The following is an 8,560-nucleotide window of genomic DNA, read 5'->3' on the forward strand; positions in this document are numbered from 1 at the left end:
GGACACACACGCCATAAGTAGAAAGCAGTAAATTTCAATGGGGTACACCCTAAGAAATCTCTGACCTGGGTCAGTATAAGCAGTTACAGAAAAAATGGTCAGAGTCTATCGATTCGTGAAAGCAATCAATGTTAAGCAAGTAATTAATCAAAAATATAAAACCAGACAATGTTGTATCCACAGTGTGCTTACACTATTTATTCCTAAGTTCAGCATAGTATAAATCAAGTACCTGGTTCAATTCCATAGGTACCTAGACACAAGGAGTATCTTTACATACAGACACAGGAGATACATTAATCAATTAAGTCATTGAAACATCTGTACACCAGTAGGTGTTATTCTTATATTGAATACACCGTTCATAAACTTCATATAGAAAAACCAAACATTTTGCGCAAATTATTTACATGAGTGTCGCGCTCAAAGTGATAGAAATAGGGGAATAGTTAAGTGGGATGGGTGTGATAGGAAAAAAGTGGGGACTAGGTAAAGGTGGTTGTGACTAGAAGCAATCACAGTGGAATAAAATAAACCCTTTACAGTCTGTAGTTCGATCTGCAGTTCCAATATACACATATACATAGGATTCGTATTACTCTGTAGATTTAATCCTATGATTGGAGATTGGTTGTAATCTGGTCTACGTTTCGACCCCCAGGTTTACAGGGTAGGTTTGATCCTCATAGTGGGGTCTTCATCAGGACGGGGCAAAGCAGGAGCGCCTATGAATAATAATTCTGAATGAGTGTATCATATATTTAGTGAAACTGAAAGGCACACTGCGGAAACACATCAATAAATATGAAAGGCTTACTTTAACAGAGGCCCTTATGTGGCCGTAATGTTAGGACCACCAAGGGTTCCTTTCCTTTGGGGTGGTTACTCCGCCTTTATCTGAAAGGGGAGAGTAGAATTACTAGCCAAACTTATTTAAAGCGTAGCGTACGCATTAATTATCAAAAGGTCCTGAGGGGGTACTTACTGGGATAAAAAGCTTTTCCTCCAAAGGGTTGTTTCTCTTTCATGAAGGTTCACAGCTAAGTCGCCGTATATGTGGTCATGTTTCTCGCACCACGAGCGATTCTGAAGAAAGAGGAAATCGCCGGTTGTTAAAGGCAGTTGCCTCGGTATGCGGGGCACATTTGTCAAATTGCCGGTTTTTAATATTTAAAGATCGGCGCTCGAATGCAGCGCTACTCATGGGGCTAAAGTTACACAGTGATATTTTGCTAGCATCTAGCATTACATATGGGAGCTGGGAGGCGCCGTTTTGTTAATTGAGCGATTCTGAAGCAAGAGGAAATCACCGGTTGTTAAAGGCAGTTGCCTCGGTATACGGAGCATATTTATCAAAATGCCGAGAGATCGGCGCTCAAATGCAGCACTAGTCATAGGGATAAAATTACACAGTAACATTTTGATGGCATCTAGCCTTACATATGGGAGCTGGGAGGCGCTGCTGTGTGTATCGCGCACCAGGTCTCTCTCATTGCTGGGACCCGAGGCAGGAAAACGGCTCACCGTCAAGTCTTGACAGCAGTGGCTGTCTCTCAGATGCTTCTTCCTCGTATGCCGGCTGTGTCTGAGCCGCGAGGTGCAGCCGCCGGATACTTACTGGAGGCTCGACTGCTCATAGCCAATCAAAGCGTATGGGCGTAGGGGAGCGTCTGTAAAGTCCTACTGGTTGATGAGCACGATAGGGACTATACAGCAAAATGAATAGATTCTAATGAATACACGCTGCGTGTAGAGTTAATATTGGCAGTAATGCATATATCTAAGGAAAGCACAGTCTTTCAGTCATTTACCTATAAAGATGGGGACAAAGCAAGACTTATTACAGTATCTTCTATTGCAAAATACATAAACAAGTGTCTTCTATTGCGAAATACATAAACAAAGTGTCACAATGTATGCACATTTGCGTCACCTAATATGCTTGGTTGGTTTTCAGCTTAATGCTGTTCCCGGTCAGAAATAAGAGCAGATTTTAAATAGTTCATGACCGCTAACACAGTATAGCTAGTCTTAAAGGAACATCCTCTGCGCATGGAAAAACAGGTAACATGACACACAGAAAAGGTTCACATTTATACATGTCCTGTCGTTATTGACTGAGTAGTGCCATTTGAGAGAAGGTGGCATCCTGCTCGTTAAGGCCATTCTGCACAGAATTAAGTGACTGCATCCACTTACATTCACGTAGGTTTAGTATTGAGTCCATATCTCCACCCCGTGCACCAAGTGTAATTTTCTCAATGACCACCCATTGGAGGGATTCAGGTGTATGGGCCATCGTAATGAAGTGTTCAACTAGGGGTGCCCCTGTGGTTTGACACCTTATCCTGCTACAGTGTTGCAGTATCCGGTTCTTTACCCTTTGTTTGGTCTGGCCTACGTAGATTAGCCCACATGGACAGAAAATGGCATAAATCACTCCCTGACTATTGCAGTTAGTTAGTGTTTTCAGATGAATTGTCAGATTGTTATGAGTGATTGCCTTCGTTTCTATGCACATTGCGCAGGCCTTGCATTTGGTACATTTGTAATGACCCACTAAGGTGGGTAAATTCCACATAGTTTGTATGGTGGGTGCTGGAGGGGTGTCGAGTAGTGAACGTACAACGTAATCTCTGACGCTTTTGGCTTTTTTGAATGCATGCATCGGAGGATTGGGTGTCTCTATTATCTCTGCCACGATGTGCCAGTGCTTGTTGATCGCTTTGCGGATCTCGTTGCTCTTGCTACAGTATGTAGTTACACAGATCATCTTATCTTCGGATGGTGTGCGTTCTTTGGGTACTAGTAACGATGCTCTGTCACTGAACCAAGCTCTCTTACGTGCTCTCTTAACCAATCTCTTGGGGTATCCTCTGTCAATTAACCGGAAGATAAGGTCATCAGATTCAGAAAAGTAATCATCCTTCATGGTGCAGTTCCTCCGGATTCGGAGGAACTGGCCAAAGGGAAGGTTGTCCCTTAGGGCCCTGGTGTGGTGGCTTGAATATCTCAATAATGTATTCCTTTCAGACTGCTTCCTATATAGTGTGGTATAGAGTAGTCCTTCATGTTCCTTGATGCTAATGTCCAAGAAATAAATGGAGTGGTTACTGCTGCTGCTGGTAAATTGAATGTCTTGTGATTGGGTGTTCAACCATCGGATAAATTCATCAAGCTCCTCCTCTTGTTCAGTCCAGATCATCAGGATATCATCGATATACCTGCGGTATTCCTTGATTTTATTGGCAAATGGATTATGGGGTGAAAGGATGTAGTTCTGCTCGAATTCGCTCATATATATGATGGCTAGGTCCGGGGCGAATGCTGCCCCCATCGCCACTCCCTTACATTGCATGTAGTATTTGTCCTGGAATATAAAGAAATTCCTCGTCATGGCGATCTCCAAAAGGTCAATCAAGAATTCTGTAGGTACCTCTGCTGGTTGGGGCCTCGTGGACAGTGCTCTACGTATAGTACTCAAAGCTGGTAATTGAGGGATACTTGTGTACAGTGACACGATGTCCATTGTTACAAGGAGTTGTGTATCCTTGTCAAAGGATTGTTGGTCCATAAGGTTGATAACCTGCATTGTGTCCCTCAAATAGGTCGGGGTTGCCTCTGCCAAGGGTTTCAAGAAAATGTCAATGTACTTACAGAGTGGTTCCAGGAGGGATCCACACCCTGAAATGATCGGTCTACCGGGTGGTTTACTAGGATTCTTGTGAACCTTTGGTAACACATAGATGGTGGGGGTGCGAGGTTGGTCCACATTTAAGAAGGCATATTCTTTTTCAGTCAAAAAGCCAACATCCTTGGCTTTTTCAGTAAGCAATTGAATTTGACGCCGAATCTCCATCGTGGGATTCATAGCTACCGGCCGGTAGCTTGTCCTGTCACTTAATTGGTGGTTAATCTCTTGTCTATAGTCATTGACATCCATAATGACCACTGCTCCCCCTTTATCGGCTGGCTTGATGACCAGTGTTCTGTTTTCCTTAAGTTCTTCCAGGGCGGCTCGTTCTTCCTTAGTGACGTTGTGTTTCACGTATTTCTTGTTGTTGCAAGCCTTGAGGACATCCCTGAGGACCAGACTTTCATAGGTCAAGATTCTGTAGTCAGTCATGGCGGTATGGGGGGTGAAGGTGGACGGTGGTCTTAGGTTGGTGAATGATCTGTTCGGGAGGGGGGTTTTGTGCATGAAGAAGCTTTTGAGTCTTATTTTGCGAAAAAAATTTGTTAGTTCTGTTTTCAAGTTGAACAAATTCGCATGGGATGTGGGGACGAATGATAGACCCTTACTCAAGATCCTTATTTGATCCTCTGACAGTACTTGACCGGACAAATTCATAATGGGATTCTCTTTAATCACCAACGATAAGTTTTCCTCCTGGTGTTTATCTCCCCGTGGTTGTCCTGCTGGAATCTCACTTGCTTGTTGCCGTATCCCTGCTGTCTTGAGTCGTCCCAGTTCCTGGGGTTCTCCGAGTTCTGGCCTCTGGTTGGGCGTCTGTTCCATCCCCCTCCTCTCCCTCGTGGGGGCCTCCACGAGCTGTCTTCTAAAAAAGGCTGTTGTTGTCTGCTCTGTGGGTCTTGGGGCGATTGGTACCACTGATCTTGGTTTGGGTAATTCCCACTGGTTCCTGCTCCCTCGTTGTCACTGCTTCCACTGTAAGAAGAATCAGAGAAATTCGTGTACCTTCTGCCCCCCCGTTGGCCACCTCTGTAGCCTCCTCTTCCTCTATTGAAAAAACGTCCCTGGTTGTCTTGCTTGAAATAGTCTTCAGCTAAGTATGGATATGTTCTTTTTTTGTTGTAATATTGAATGTCTTTTGCCAATTTCTCGAGTTTCTTGTTTTGTGATTCGACGTCAAAGTCTTTTAGAGTTTTATTCAGCCTTTCTAGAGTTTCCTTGGCACTTGCGAATGCTGAATGGCTTGTTATTTCAGCTCTTAAATCCGTAATCTCTTGGGTTAACTGTTCAACCTGGTCTCGTGCTGTCTCCACCCCTAGCACCATCCAGTGGCGAGAACAGTTGTTCGCTACAAAACTGAACCCCTCTTTAAATTTCGGATTGTCCACGAATATTGCGGGTTCGTTGCGAACCTGTAGGCCTGTGGGAATTACATTGGCTCTTAGGTATCCTGTGAGGAGATGACCATGCAGTTTGGTGCGTACTAGTTTTTTCTCAAGTCGTTCAAGTTTATTGATTTTTTCGTTAAGTGAGAAATCAACAGTGGTGGTATTGGTTGAAAGAAAAGCAGACCCAGTGTCTCCCCCTATAAGGTCTCTGATATGGTCCTCACTATAAGAGAGGGTTTCAGATTCAAACATGATATAGCCCTCAATCAAAAAGATAATGCATAAGTCTAAACAGTAAATAGAACAAAAACCCTCGCAAGACAGCTCTTGCGCATAGAGTAGTAAATTTCAATGGGGTACACCCTAAGAAATCTCTGACCTGGGTCAGTATAAGCAGTTACAGAAAAAATGGTCAGAGTCTATCGATTCGTGAAAGCAATCAATGTTAAGCAAGTAATTAATCAAAAATATAAAACCAGACAATGTTGTATCCACAGTGTGCTTACACTATTTATTCCTAAGTTCAGCATAGTATAAATCAAGTACCTGGTTCAATTCCATAGGTACCTAGACACAAGGAGTATCTTTACATACAGACACAGGAGATACATTAATCAATTAAGTCATTGAAACATCTGTACACCAGTAGGTGTTATTCTTATATTGAATACACCGTTCATAAACTTCATATAGAAAAACCAAACATTTTGCGCAAATTATTTACATGAGTGTCGCGCTCAAAGTGATAGAAATAGGGGAATAGTTAAGTGGGATGGGTGTGATAGGAAAAAAGTGGGGACTAGGTAAAGGTGGTTGTGACTAGAAGCAATCACAGTGGAATAAAATAAACCCTTTACAGTCTGTAGTTCGATCTGCAGTTCCAATATACACATATACATAGGATTCGTATTACTCTGTAGATTTAATCCTATGATTGGAGATTGGTTGTAATCTGGTCTACGTTTCGACCCCCAGGTTTACAGGGTAGGTTTGATCCTCATAGTGGGGTCTTCATCAGGACGGGGCAAAGCAGGAGCGCCTATGAATAATAATTCTGAATGAGTGTATCATATATTTAGTGAAACTGAAAGGCACACTGTGGAAACACATCAATAAATATGAAAGGCTTACTTTAACAGAGGCCCTTATGTGGCCGTAATGTTAGGACCACCAAGGGTTCCTTTCCTTTGGGGTGGTTACTCCGCCTTTATCTGAAAGGGGAGAGTAGAATTACTAGCCAAACTTATTTAAAGCGTAGCGTACGCATTAATTATCAAAAGGTCCTGAGGGGGTACTTACTGGGATAAAAAGCTTTTCCTCCAAAGGGTTGTTTCTCTTTCATGAAGGTTCACAGCTAAGTCGCCGTATATGTGGTCATGTTTCTCGCACCACTAGCGATTCTGAAGAGAGAGGAAATCGCCGGTTGTTAAAGGCAGTTGCCTCGGTATGCGGGGCACATTTGTCAAATTGCCGGTTTTTAATATTTAAAGATCGGCGCTCGAATGCAGCGCTACTCATGGGGCTAAAGTTACACAGTGATATTTTGCTAGCATCTAGCATTACATATGGCAAAAATTCCCTCTCCCGACAAATAAGAAAATGACTGTATTTGCCAAGGATAATGCAGAGGATTAGCTGGATCAAGATAAAGAATATATTATTTAAAGCACTGGCATTGATACGGCAGAAATCGATTTACAGAATTCTCCAGACTTCTTGGATTTCTACAAAAGATCTTCGGAAGCACAGACTTGCCAGAAGCAACAGACGCAACAGAGTCAAGATGCCTCCACGCGGCGTTAAACAGAAGGAGGCAGATGATCGTGTCAAGATACCGGACACACACGCCATAAGTAGAAAGCAAGCGGCGGAAAACGCAGATACTGCCATGGACTCAGAATCTAAGAAGAAGGAGCTCAGAAAGAAAGAGAAGGAGAAATATGCCGAGTATAGAGCCGAGCAAAAGGCGGAACAAAAGGTAGTAGCAGCGGCGGCAGCCGAAAAAAGAGCTCTCAAGGCGGCGGCACCAGCACGGAAAGAAGCAACTCCCAAGGCATCAAGGGGTACACTGAGGCAACCTACCATGGTGGAGGCATTCACAGGGGCACCGGGAAGCACCAGGAGATGCGTAACCCAAAGTGGCGGCAGCCTTTGTAGAGCAGATCAGTACGGCAGCGCGGCAGCCACATCAATATCCGCATCAGTGCCCTCGTCCTCAACTCTGCTAGAGGCGGCTCCGGCTGCATTGGTGGCGGCGCGCGCACCGGGAACACCGAGCAGGGTGATCACCGATGAGCAGACGGTAGATGGGACGGATCTGAGTGAGGCAGCGGTGAAAAGGCAGGCGACAGGGGAGCAACACACTGTAGAGGCCGCAGCAGTAATTGAAGGAGCTAAAGATGCGCGCAATAAGGTTAGCCGCGCTGAAAACGTGACAGATATCAATGGATTGTCTTTACAGTACTCTCATGTAACAGGAGTTAACGATGTTGCGCTCAAAGACACAGCAGGGTTAACAGATGGCAGTGAGTGCAGGCAGTGTGGTGATGAGCAACCCCCAGTGGCGTTGGGCACACTTTGCGGGCCTCAGGTCATGATTGATGCAGGCTCGAGCCGAGCAGGACTACTAGGGGAATCAATGACTTTAACTATTGCTGATAAAAAGGTGACAGAACTGGCCATGGAGGGATGCCCAGATGGGAGAGGCTTACAAGATACTTTACAAAAGGTTTTGGGTACTCAGGAGCACCCGGAGTTACAGATTATGACAAAAAGAGAAACACTCATGCCAGGCTCTCCGAATGAGGAGCGTTTTTTCTCTGTAAATGACGAGACAGATATATCATCCGGGAGCGGGGACTCTGACACTGACCCTGACCCTGACTCAGTTGAGAGCTCAGTAGTAAGTTACACAGCAGGTTCTGAATCAGACCCGGCTCAAACCACTTCAGAGGATACAATTCAACGGCCCTCCATAACCCATAAAAGGAAACAGCAGAGAAGTCGCCAGAGTCACAAGCAGCAGCTAAGCCCGGTGAGCCCAACGCAATTGGAGATGGCCAAAAAATTGCCATGGGATTATTCGGCTACATCTAGTTTATATCATGAGGAAGAAGGCTTAAGAGATCAACAGCCTGGTTCACACAATACATCAAACCAAGCTCAAGCACCTACAATGGATTTACTCTATGTCACTTTGAAACAAATGCAGGGGGAAGCCAGGACAGAGTGTAAAAGAACCAAGCAAGTCAATAGAGAAATTGAAGGCTCCCTAAGTAAAATGAACAAACTATATGCGGAAATGGCAGGCCGAGTAACTGAAGTTGAAGAGAGAAGGGGCAAACTAGAGGACGAGGTGACCCGCTGCAAGAGTTCAGGGCTGCCCAGGAGAAAATCAATGAAGATCTACAGTGGAAACTCGAGGATCTCGAGAACAGGCAGAGGCGCAACAATATCAGGCTACTGGGTATTCCAGAGG

General features: G+C 44.5%; 1 long non-coding RNA gene across 3 annotated transcripts; it reads right to left on the minus strand.

Moving 5' to 3' along the window:
* Positions 1-293: 293 nt before the first annotated feature.
* On the minus strand, positions 294-6,467 carry LOC144761510 (uncharacterized). Of its 3 annotated transcripts, none has more exons than XR_013595752.1 (5): positions 6,382-6,467; positions 6,214-6,293; positions 986-1,086; positions 818-897; positions 294-725 (listed from the first exon to the last, which is right to left on the minus strand). It is a non-coding gene; the product is annotated as an uncharacterized LOC144761510 (long non-coding RNA). The 3 variants fall into 3 exon arrangements; XR_013595753.1 differs by having other exon boundaries at positions 294-740; XR_013595751.1 differs by having other exon boundaries at positions 294-897.
* Between the last annotated feature and the right edge of the window lie 2,093 nt (positions 6,468-8,560).

This window comes from Lissotriton helveticus, chromosome 6 (genome assembly GCF_964261635.1).
Source record: "Lissotriton helveticus chromosome 6, aLisHel1.1, whole genome shotgun sequence".
Lineage (NCBI taxonomy): Eukaryota > Metazoa > Chordata > Amphibia > Caudata > Salamandridae > Lissotriton > Lissotriton helveticus.